This window comes from Artemia sp. Qi Xiang Cuo, chromosome 13 (assembly GCF_049724085.1).
Source record: "Artemia sp. Qi Xiang Cuo chromosome 13, ASM4972408v1, whole genome shotgun sequence".
Lineage (NCBI taxonomy): Eukaryota > Metazoa > Arthropoda > Branchiopoda > Anostraca > Artemiidae > Artemia > Artemia sp. Qi Xiang Cuo.
The window spans coordinates 54,434,656-54,447,746 of NC_142806.1; positions in this window are offsets into that span (position 1 = coordinate 54,434,656).

The following is a 13,091-nucleotide window of genomic DNA, read 5'->3' on the forward strand; positions in this document are numbered from 1 at the left end:
CGATGAGGTTTACCTTTCTTAGGGATCGGATTTAAAGTCCCAATACAAAAAGATGACGGAACTATTCTGGTAACGAAAATTACTTGAAATAGCAGTGTAACATGGTGAAGGAATAATTTACTACATATTTTGAAATAGAACGTGGAAATATTATCTGAACCCCTGGATTTCTTTTTCTTAAGGCGATTAATAGCATTTATTACACACTCTAGAGAAACTACATTATCAGAATTAGACGAACTAGCTAAGAATGAATCGAACTCACACTTATAATAATCCGCAAGGCACTTTTCAGGGGCAGAGAACACGTTCTCATAATATTAGACCCAAGTTTATTCAGGGTTGTCATAATCCGATATATTATTAAGGCAATTACTCTGTGGTTTTAGCACTATTTTTTTAAGCTCATTTGGATCAGTAAGAACTTCATCGGAATAAACTGACTGAATTGAGCTCCTATGCTTGGCAAGCTCATTTGCGAACCGTTTTTTAGTCTGCAGTCTTATCTGATTCACAATACCAGACCTAGGAGAACCATAGTCTGTCCAAATTTTCAACCAAAATTGAGCCTTTTCACGTGCTTAGCAAAGTGCTGGGTTCTTTGACAATCTGATAATTTCTGTGCCACTTTTAATACACTTAATAGGAACTGCCGCAAGTTCGGCAACAAGCAAAGAATGAATCAATTCGGCACAGTATACATATAGCTTCACTCGCGTATCAACTGAGTCTGCACGAGCAGACTTACAAAGTAGATCATAGGGGACATGGATTTTGTCCAGGATTGCATCACAAGACTCATTAGATTTTTGAACATTAACCCTAGACCAATTCGGTAACTTAATCCACCTTTTACTCGACTCTGCGCTGTCCATATCTTGTGGTAACTGAGCCTGCGGAAAATATGCTCTAAACTTGAGTGGGAGATGCTCAGACATAAAGTTATTATCCATAACAAGCACAGAGGGAATATTAACAGATTGGCATGCTACAATATGGTCTAAGTTGGACATACTTCCAGAGTTATGAATGTGTGTGTATTTTTCACTTTTTGCTCTGATGCATAGATCATCACTCATAATGCCAAGTAAAATACTTCTGCAACTTGACACCGTGTGATCGTCAAATTCCAGGTTGTAGTTGAAGTCACCGACTACAATACAATGAAGCTTTCCTTGACAAGCTTTTTCCAGGTATTTAGAAGGTTTAGACACACTAATTGCTAAGCTACATTCCGATTTGTCATCCCGGTAGTCAGTGGGAAGATAGACATTAATTATAGCCACATTATTTACTCTAACAGCTAGGTAGTAATCCTCCGAATCCAAAAGGTCAGAGCTTAGGTTTGATTGAACGTTCAGTACTAAACCACCTGAAGGACGACCACAATCTTTTGTTTGCTTCGCAGGCACAGACTATACATTATGACAAGGTGAAAGATTCAACAAGTTTATGCCCTGCTCCATAGTAAAATGCTGTTGCAGGCATAAAACGAAACAATAGTAAAAAAAAAAAAAGAAAAACGAGGATTATACAAGCCAGTGAAACATATGTTTCACTGGCTTGTATAATCCTCGTTTTTCTCTTTTTTTTTTTTTTTTTTTTTACTATTGTTTCGTTTTATCATGATTAGCCAGTGTGGTCTTAGAAATTATTTTCTTGTAGGCATATATATGTCACACTCACGAAGAAAATCAAGGACGAAAATGGATCGGCTTATAAAATTTCCATTGATATTCCAAGATATCAGACTGTGTGATGTCGGGGGTTGCTCGGTCATGGCCTAGCAGAGGTCGGCTTCTGTTTAGCAACGGGACAATTTACGCTGTAGAATGTGTGTGACTGTTTTTCTTACACACTACACGAAACATATCACCAGTGCATGGATTGGATTTGCTGGATGCGTGGTCAGTTGCTCCACAGTGACCACAAATGGCCGTATTATTACAATTGGCTGCAAGATGGCCTTCAGCGTGACATAAGAAGTATCTTCTTGGCAAAAACTTATATTCATCAACAGGAAGTACTTTGTAATCAATTTTGGCTCTGTGTTTAAGGAAGGAGTCCAAGTCAGCGCGGGTGTCCACGTAAACTTTGTAGGAACGTGAGTTTCCGATCCTGATTGCCTTGCAAGCTCTGGGGATAACGTGCAACACATCTAGTTCCTCCATTTCGAGGGGAATTCTTTTCATTGCTCCAATAAAGTTGGGAGCCCTTAGTGACGCATTTATCGTTGGTTGCTTGCCTTTTATGTGGTCAACTATAGCTTCAGCAGTATCTTTAGACTTGACTATAAGTTTCCAGTCGTCTTTACTCTTACGTAGTTCACTGATTTGAGAAGGATTTGAACACACTGAATCGACAAAGGACTTGTGAGCACTGGGGGTGTTGAGTGATCCAGGTAAGTTCTCGAGTACAACTGCATAAGATGAAGCCTCGGATTCCGATGCATTGAATTTCGAGGGCCAAGAAATAGATTTGTTATTGTTTGATTCCACTAAATAATCAATTTTCCGGTCTAGTTCGTTTACTTTCACAGCCAGAGAAGCCACTACTGCATCGCCTAAAGTGGGAACCGAGCAAGGATACTCAATTACGAATTTTGCATTGGCTTCTTTTCTTTATCCCGAGCGTGTAACCATTTACAAATTTCTGTAACATTGTCTTCGAATTTCACATTTTTAACAAACCTGCTCGTAAACTGGAACTTATCGTACAACATTTCTTTCGCTGTATTTATGTCGTCTTTACTAAAGAAGCTTGTTGTTTTACCAACAATTAACTTAACCTTCGCATCCTCTGTCATTGATCGATAAATAAAGTTCAGAGTATGGTTTAATATTAATCCTGTCATGGTACCACAGACTTCTCTAACTGGATTTATCACCTGGCGATCAAACTCCAAATCACTGTCAAAATATCCAGTCTAATATTCAGGGCAAAAGTCCGTTCATTTCACTAGGTAAAATAAGTTCATGAAAAACTTGCCAAACAGCTTCCTAATATCCAGAAAATTGCTATTGTTTGTTCGTCCACACTGAATGAAAGCTAGTTGGACTGCTTTCATTATATTTTTTTTCCCAGGGGCACTTCATATGGAAATGGTCATCGTAGAAACTTCAAAGGGAGCTCATTCGATTGGAAATCGAGAGTTCTAGTGCCCTTTTTAATAGTCGAAAGTGATTGGAGGGCAATTATCCCCCCCCTCCCCGCCCATCATTCCCCCAAAGACATCAAATCAAAACTTTGAGATAGCCATTTTGTTCAGCGTAGTTGATTTCGAGATAGAAAATATATTTTTGAGGAGGACACTCCTCCACAACCCTCAGGGAAAGGGTTTTAAGTTATGCCCTTGGGGCATATGAGGTTTTTATAGAAGGCGTTGTCGTAGAAACTTCAAAAAGAACTCATTCGATTGAAAATTAAAGGGCTAGTGCCCTTTTTAATAGTCAAAAGTGATTGGAGGGCAACTAGCCCTCACCCCCACACCCATCATTCCCTCAAACACATCCAATCAAAATTTTGAGATAGCCATTTTGTTCAGCGTAGTTGATTTCCAGATAAAAATATATTTTTGAGGAGGACACTCCCCCACAACCCTTAGGGCAAGGGTTTTTAATTTATGCCCTGGGGGCATATAATTTTTTTATAGAAGCAGTTGCCGTAGTAACCTCAGAAAAGGCTCATTTAATTGGAAATTAAAATAGCCAGTGCACTTTTTGAAAGTCGAAAGTGATTGGAGGGCAACTAACCCCCCTCTCACGCCCACCTTTTCCCCAAACACATCCAATCAAAATTTTAAGATAGACATTTTGTTAAACGAAGTTTTCAGTTTTAGAAATTAGGTCTTTGAGGATGACAACTCCCCCACAGCCCTCATTGCAAGGGTTGTAAGTTATGCCCTGGGGGCATATAATGTTTTTTATAGACAACGTTATCATCGAAACTTCAGAAAGGGCTCATTCGATTGGAAATTTAAATGGCTAGTTCCCTTTTTAATAGTCACAAGTGATTCTAGGGCAACTGACACCCCTTCCACGCCCACCATTTCCCCAAACACATCCAATCAAAATTTTGATTTACCCATTTTGTTCAACGTAGTTTAAACTTCTGATAATTATATTTTTGAGCATGACACGCCCGCCTCCGTCTTCAGGGGAAAGGGTTGCTAGTTAGTCCCTGGGGACATGCATGGGTCTTATGGAAGAACTGCTCGTGTAAACTTAAGAAAGTGGTCTTTTGACCGTAAATTAAGATTTTTAGTTCACCTTTGAAGAGTTAAAAGAAATCAGAGGGTAACCAGCTCCCCCTCCACAAACCCTGTTTTCCCAAATGCATCCAATAAAAATTTTAAAATAGCTATTTTGTTGAAAATAGTTCAAATATCATATAACAAAAATTCCGGTGTCGACACAACTCCCCAGGGCCCGGGGGCAGGCGTTGTAAGTTATGCCCTGGGGCATATATATTTCTTATGGAAGCGTTGCTCGTATTAAATTCAAAGAGGGCTCATTTGATTGGAAATTGAAAGTTCTAGATCAATTTTTAAGAGTAAAAAGAGATTAGAGGGCACCTAGCCCCCCGCCCCCTCCACACCCTTTTTTCCTCAAACTTATCCGATAAGAACTTTGAGATAGCTTTTTTTTTTAATAGTTCAAAGACCATGTAACGAAAACTCAGCGGTAAACACAGCCCCCCAGGGCCCGAGGGCAGGCTTTGTAAGTTATGCCCTGGGGGAACATATGGGTTTTATGGAAGGGATGCTGGTACAAAATTCAGACAGGGCTCATTTGATTGAATATTAAAAGTTATAGTTAACTTTTTTAAGAGTCAAAAGATATTGAGGGGCAACTAGCCCCCCCACGCCCCTTTTTCCCCAAATGCATCCAATACAAATTTTGAGATAGCCATTAAGTTAAAAATTGCTTTAAAGTCAGATAACAAAAACTCAGGTGTCGTCACAACCCCCCAGGGCCCGGGGGCAGGCGTTGTAAGTGATGCCCTGGGGCATATATTGTTCGTATGAAAGGGATGCTCGTATAAACTTCAGAGAGGGCTCATTTGATTGGATATTGAAAGTTAGAGCTTACTTTTTAATAGTCAAAAGAGATCCTAGGGCAGCTAGCCTCTCCCCCCCCCCACGCCTTCTGTTTCAAAACCCATCTGATGAAAATTTTCAGATAAACATTTTGTTAGAAGTAGTTCAAAGGTCGGATAAGAAAAAATCCGGTGTCAATTGAACCTCCCAGGGCACAGGGGAAGGCGTTCTAAGTTTTACCCTAAGGGTATGTATGGTTCTTATGAAAGGGATGCTCGTATAAACTTCATAGAGGGCTCATTTGATTGAAAATTAAAAGTTCTAGTTCACTTTATAAGAGTCAAGAGAGTTAAACTAGCCCCCCCCACGCTCTTTTTTCCCCAAACCCGTCGGCTACAAATTTGAGATAGCCAGTGTTTTGGAAATTGTTCAAAAATTAGATAGCTAAATCTTCCCCCAGAGCCCGGGGGATAGGCGTTGCAAGTGTTGTCCTGGGGGCGTATATGGTTCTTGTGAAAGGGATGCTCGTATAAACTTCAGAATGGGCTCATTCGATTGAAAATTGAAAGTTCTAATTCAATTTTTAAGAGTCAAAAGACATCTGAAGGCAACTAGCCCCCCCCACCGCACCTTTTTTTCTCCAAGACCATCCGATAAAATTTTTATAATAGCCTTTTCATTAAATATAGTTCAAATGTCAGATAAGAAAAATTCCTGTGTCTACGGGACCCCCCAGGGCCCGGAGGCAGGCGTTATGAGTAATGCTCTAGGGGCATGTACAGTTCTTATGGAAGGGATGCTCGTATAAACTTTGGAAAGGGCTAATTTGATTGGAAATTGAAAGTTCTTGTTCACTTTTTAAGGGTCAAAAGATATTGGAGGGCAACTAGCCCCCCCCCCCGGCCTCCTCCAAGCCCTAAATGCATCAGATAAAAATTTTGAGATAGACATTTTGTCAAAATAGTTCAAAGTTCCGATAACAAAAAACTCTGGTGTCGACACAGCCCCCCAGAGCCCGGGGGTAGGCGTTGTAAGTTATGCCCTGGGGGCACATAAACAATCAAACAATCATTAAATAAATAATCAATGCAAACAAACATACAAAAGATATTAATGAAAATTAATAAATAAATTTAGTTTCTTAAATTAATTTTCTTGTGTTAATAAGTTTTAGACAATAGAAAACTAAAGGTCATAAAGGCAATAAGGTTTCGATGTTTTATTGTTTTTTAGTTGTGCACTAAGATTAGTGAAAAAAGGGTCACTAACGGGAAGGTTGTGCACAGCCAGCCCTGTCCGCCTACCCTTTAGGATTAAACCCGACCCCCTAATATCCTCCCATTTGTAGCGCAAATGTGAGGATAGCTCTATATAGTGCTTGTTAATGGTTATCTCTTTTGTAAAGTTATTTTCGTTTTTTTAATTAATTTTTTTCTGTTACTAAGTTTTAGACAATTTGCAGTGCAAATGGGAGAATATCAGGGGGTCGGGTTTAATGCTAAGGGGTGGGCAGGCAGGGCTGGCTGTACACAAAAAAATGAGGAGTTTTTAGAAAAAGACCCAATAAAACATTAAAGCCTTATGGTCTTTATGACCTTTGGTTTTGTATTGTCTAAAACGTAGTAACAGAAAAAAAATTAATTAAAAAAACTAAAATAATTTTACAAAAGAGATAACCATTAACAAGCACTATATAGAGCTATACTAACATTTGCGCTACAAATGTGAGGATATTAGGGGGTTGGTTTTAATCCTAAAAGGTGGGCGGACGGGGCTGGCTGTGCACAACCTTCCCGCTGGTGGCCCTGTTTTCACTAATCTTAGTGCACAACTAAAAAGCAATAAAACACCGAAACTTTATTACCTTTAGTTATCTATGGTCTAAAACTTAGTAACATAAAGGAAGATGGTAACAAATGGGAGGATAGGTCTGGCCAACCCCTAAATATCCTCCCATTTGCAGCGCAAATGGGAGGATAGCTTTATATACTGTTTGTGAATGGTTATCTCTTGTGTAAAGTTATTTTAGTTTTTTAAATTAATTTTCTTATGTTACTAAGTTTTAGACAATAGAAAACTAAAGGTCATAAGGGCAATTACTTGACTTAAGGCTCCTGCTGGTGGTCCAGTGTAGAGAGATGAGACTCTTTGCCTCCATTCCAAACGGTCCTGCGCAAGCGTGACTGCTTCTTGGAGATCAGTACCGATCATAGAGAGGCACTGGGTAAGGCTGTCCCTCCATCGGAACCGGGGTCTTCCACGGGGGCGCTTCCAGCCATTTTGAGGAGGATCAAAATTGAAAAGTATGCTGGTGGGTGCTTCTTCTGGCATGCAAATTAAGTGTCCAAACCACCATAGAGTTCTTATGGCGAGCTGACGAGAGTTGGGGGTCTGATCCGTTAGTGTCAGCAGTCGGGTGTTTGAGACGAAGTCGTACCACTAGATCTCTTTGAATTCTCTTAGGAAGTTTGTTTCGGCCCCACCTATGGGATCACGAATAGAAGCCAATGCCGGCAAATCTTCATTACAGTAGAAAAGGACTTGCAGTACGGGCGTGTTGTGGATCTATATTTTTGTTTTTCGGCTAATGTTGGGCTTTGACAACAAGGAACGGCATATTCGAACCATAATAGACGCAGGCAATAAGGTTTCGATGTTTTATTGTTTTTTAGTTGTGCACTAAGATTAGTGAAAACAGGGCCACCAACGGGAAGGTTGTGCACAGCCAGCCCGGTCCGCCCACCCCTTATCATTAAATCCGACCCCCTCCTCCCATTTGTAGAACAAATGAGAGGATAGCTCTATATACTGCAACGACTATATAATTCTCTCTAGATACTAGAAGAATTTTCTCTGTTTGTAGATTTTGCTTCCATATAAAAGGATTTCCTCATTGCCATAAAGGCACTAAGGTTTTGATGTTTTATTGTTTTTTTAGTTGTGCAATAAGATAAGTGAAAACAGGACCACCAACTGGAACGTTTTGTACAGCTAGTCCCGTCGGCCCACTTCTTTGAATTAAACCCGACCCCCTCCTCCATTTGTAGCGCAAATGGGAGGATAGCTCTGTTAATACTGCTTGTTAATGGTTATCTCATTTGTAAAGTTAGTTTAGTTTTTTTTAATTAATTTTTTCTGTTACTAAGTATTCGACAATAGAAAACCAAAGGTCATATAGACCATAAGGCTTTAATGTTTTATTGGGTCTTTTTCTAAAAACTCCTCTTTTTGTTGTGCATGTTTTATTGGGTCTTTTTCCAATTGCCATAAAGGCAATAAGGTTTCGATGTTTTATTGTTTTTAGTTGTACAATAAGATCAGTAAAAACAGGGCCACCAACTGGAAGGTTTTGCACAGCCAACCCCGTCCGCCCACCCCTTAACATTAAACCCGACCCCCTTGTGTCCTCCCATTTGTAGTGCAAATGGAAGGATAGCTCTATCTACGGCTTGTTAATGGTTATCTCTTATATAAGGTTTTTTTTTTTTAAATTAATTTTTTTCTGTTACTAAGTTTTAGACAATAGAAAGCCAAAGGTCATAAAAACCATAAGTCTTTAATGTTCTATTGGGCCTTTTTCTAATAACTCCTCATTTTCTAAAAACAGCTCATTTGACTTCTTATCACGTACCCTTTTAAGAGTCAAAATTTTTGAGAGGGCACGCCGAACCCCCCCCCCCCTTACGCCTTTTTTTCCACAAATGGACCAGATCAAATTTGGAATAGCTAATTTAGTTCAAAATATTCCTAAGACAAAAAAATTACTGTGACAAATAAGGTTTTCTTATGAAGAAAATAGGGCATGCTTGATCCTGGATCTACTGGATGCGCCGCTAGTTGTGTATAAATGCACTGAGATTCGTGAAAACAGTGTTCCAATGTACAGGTTTTACATAGCCAACCCTGTCCGCCCCCTAGCATCAAACCCGACCCCTTAATACACTCCCACTAACATCGCATGTAAACATGTGTCTGTGAGTCCTATAGCTCTTTAGACTTCTTGTCCATGGTTATCACCTATATAAGTTTTTTAGTTAATTGTTACTTATCCTTTCAGGTCATATAATGGAGGCAGCTAGGTTATAATGTTTCTATAGAAATTAATTATGACTAAATTATGATATCCTCAAATTATTTATGAAATCCTCAATTATCAAATTAATTATGATATCCTCCCATTTACAGCGCAAATGGGAGGATAGGTCTGTCCAAAGATAGCTCTATAGACTTCTTGTCCATGGTTATCAGTAGGGGGAGATCTTATAGCCCCGTACGAACAACTGTACTAACAACTGTGCGAACAACTTGGACAAACAAGATGACACCCAATCAGAGGACTAGAATCCGTGTACGAACAAGACCACATCTTCTTTCTAGACCAATCAGGGAGTCAGAAATACTAACGGGAAGTGGCGTAGCTAATATAAGGAAGGATTTTCAGTATAGTTGTTATTAGTGTGAGAATAGAATTCAAGGGGTGAGAACAGTTTGACTTTACTCGTTTATTTAATCATTGAGATATATTTGCAACAATGAGTGGAATGTTCACACTATTAGAAGTTGATAGTGGATTTGGTAGCAGTAGCAATGATACAAGAGTGCCAAACATTGCGGTAGAAATCATGAGAGGATCACGGCTTTGTCTTGAATGGGATGAAGTATATGCAAGATACGTATTATCTTTGAGTAAATTTCAATTGGAGGACCAATTATGCTTCGCTGCAAAAGTTGATATAGCACAAGTGAATAGACTTCAAAGTGCTTTAAATGCAATAGTGAAGTATATAGAGGACAATAAGTTATAACGATGATTGTATATGCGGAATACATATTTTTGTTGAAATTTTGATCACGCACAATAAAATTCTTTCGAAATTGAAAATGCTCCATTTATTATTATTATATTTTTTTAGGTTACCGGATATTCCTGAAGAAGAATGAATCGTGGTTAGTCTAGAGTCAGGAGTAAGAGAGTTAGGATTGAAAAATGAATGAATTTGAGAACAAGAGAATTAAGTCGAATGTTGTGATTATGGAAAAATGTTTGATTCTAGATGACGATTTTCTCGAGTTATCTCTTCAACGGAAGATATATTCTCAGGGAACACTTGACAATATAATGAGGAATGATTCTCCCCCATTGGACTATTGTATGAAGCTTTTACGACATGACTCAAATGCTTTTACTCAATTTATTGATATATTAATTGAAACAAAGTGGAATAATATCTTGGGTATACTTTTGAAAACATTTCCATACATTCTATGTAGATGACCCTCTCTTTAAAACAGGTTATGTAACGTCACAGAGTTACTCCTCTCTCTTTCCTATCCCCTCTGAAGTTATCGAAAGTGGATCAGTTTCTTTTTAGCTGTGAGAGAGTTGAAATCGAAAACCAAAAAAAAAAAATGTTCTATACATGTCCACAATGTATGTACACTCTTGGCAGTTGGTCATCATATGTAGATTGTAAAATTATTGATGAGTATAATGAAAAGTGCAAATTATGCAATCCGTGTAAATTACAAAGAGGATATGCAGTACAAATTAAAGGCTGTAATTCATGTCTTGAAGAGATTTTTGACTCTCACCCTGGATGGCAACTATGCTCCAATTGCCACTATGACAAATGTGATCAGTGGGAGAATACTTATCCTGGTATGAGTGGAAAGAACCCTAAACGTGATTTTAGTTTATTTCTACGAGGTTGGTATATACGTGGTTTTAAATTATTTTGGGAGGAAGAATCAGGTCTGCGATTCAACTGTTGGTATAACAAGATCATTTGGTTTCTACGTCATCGACGTGACGACACTGCCTATTATGACTATAAACCGAGTAATTTTCATTTGGCCGTTACCGAATGTGATTTACCCTTTGAAACCCGTGTATGTGATATTGTTTTAAATAGGATGATTGAAAGACGTAAATTTTACAATAAGAATACAAATATTATCATTAACTATACAAAAAGATACGATAAGAGTGACGTTATATTGTGCTTTAGAAAATGTAATCCATACTTTGTAGCGAATCAAGATCAATATACAGTGAATTCAAAAGATCGACCAGCATTAGTGGTTCTCGACAGTTGCCTATACACCGAAGAAGAAATCTAAAGTGAAGAATAAAGACATTGTTGTTGTGTATATACATTTTTTTTTATTAATAAACAAATTCACATACATTTTTTTAAGCACTTTATTCGTAGGGAATTCAAATCAATATTGTACAGATCTGAGAGGATATTTTCCACCATAAAGTCGTTTATACGTGGATTGTCAACGTAAATATTGAGAAACTGCTTGTAATTATAACCACGACATCTGAAGACAAAATATAGTAGCGCATGGAAACCGCAACTTTTAGTCGTTAGATCCTGTACTTTCTTCCAATTTTGAATAATAGTTTTCCCACTGCTTTCAATATAGTTGTTGATGTGTGGAGTGTAGAATGTATAGGGTAGGCCGAGAGGATAAAAAAAATTCAATCGTCTTCATTGTTTGAAAGATGCACAGCCAATGGCTGGTATTCACAGTCGACGGACTGCTATTAACAATGATTAGGGTATTGTATGCAATTTGAATTTTTCCAAGGAAGTCCGATGGTAGACGATAAGATCTGTATTTGGACATGTAGGGGTCCATATTAAATACACTAATTATTTGACTGGTGTTCATGGTGCAAGCTCTAGTAGAACCCTGTCTTCGGGAGTGATTTCTCAATATGTTTCAAATTGATTTAACGAGATTAGTGCGATACTCTCAGCTAATGGGTCGGCAAATGTACACTTTAAACGTACACTCCCCGTTCGTACTATACTCATATCTTGTGTGCCAGACAGGTCTAGTACAATGATACCATGAGTTTTAGCAAACATTTCTTCGGTTATACCATTTTCAAATAGTTGTGAATCATGGTCAAGGGATTATATTCCCAACTCATACAATGTCCTATAGGATTTATCAATAGATAGATTGTAGATATGGATTCCCTTTAATTTGTATAAAAGAGATGAAGGCCAAAACATCTCAACTTTATGTGGACAACCAGTCCCCGATCCGATTGTGCAAGTGCTTTTTACAAATGCCAATGCTAATTTTGATGGAATTTCACCATTGATAAAGAATGAGTCGGCGAAGGTGCGCGAGTCTGTGGCAATATGACATTGATTGGTAATTGTATGAGCATTGTGAAGTATTTCCACTGGCTCTCAGTTTTTCCACTGCCAAAGCAACAGAACTCATAACCTGCTGCTTTTGTACATGTAGTATTGCCGAGGTGAGAGAGAGAGTTACATCAGGATTGACAGGAAGTTCCTTTCGTAAAATGAAATTGGATGGAGCAAGCGTCAATTTTATATCCACCTTAATATTTTTTGGTAGCCATTGGGGTATATTAAATAGTTCATGATATATTTTTCCAACTAGATGTAGTTCACTAGTTGTAGCATTTTTAACTGCATCTGTACTATTAGTATCAGTAATATATTCATATCCATTGGAGGTGCCTCTCAATTCCTTTTATGACTTGGGTGTCATCAACATGAACTGCGTATAGCTTGTATAATCTTAGAGATTGTTGCTTGTGCTCACCAAAGTGCCATTTATGTAGACACTGATTTGACGAAATAAATTATGTAATATACAATTTTCATAAAATATTCCATCAGAACGAACTGACATTCCATTGTCAAATTTCTTGACTATCACATATCAACCTATGAATATCGAAGATATGTCTATAAAGTAGTCTTCATTTGAATAAATTTGAAAGTGGATATTATTGGAGAGCGGATGTTCTGGACATAATTGTTCACAGTATCCATATTTTACTCTCACGTCAATATTTTATGCATTGAATGGATTTAAAGGTGAATCGATTGAAGGATGGGAACCCTTATGGGGTATGATTGATTGCTATTGTTCAGCCTATATATGGAAATCCAGTCCTGATTGATCAAATTAACCATTGGAGCTTCTTCTGTTTACGGCGATTTTTAACTTTTTCTTCGCTTTTTTTGAGAGGGGTGACTCCTTTTGCTGCTGTTTT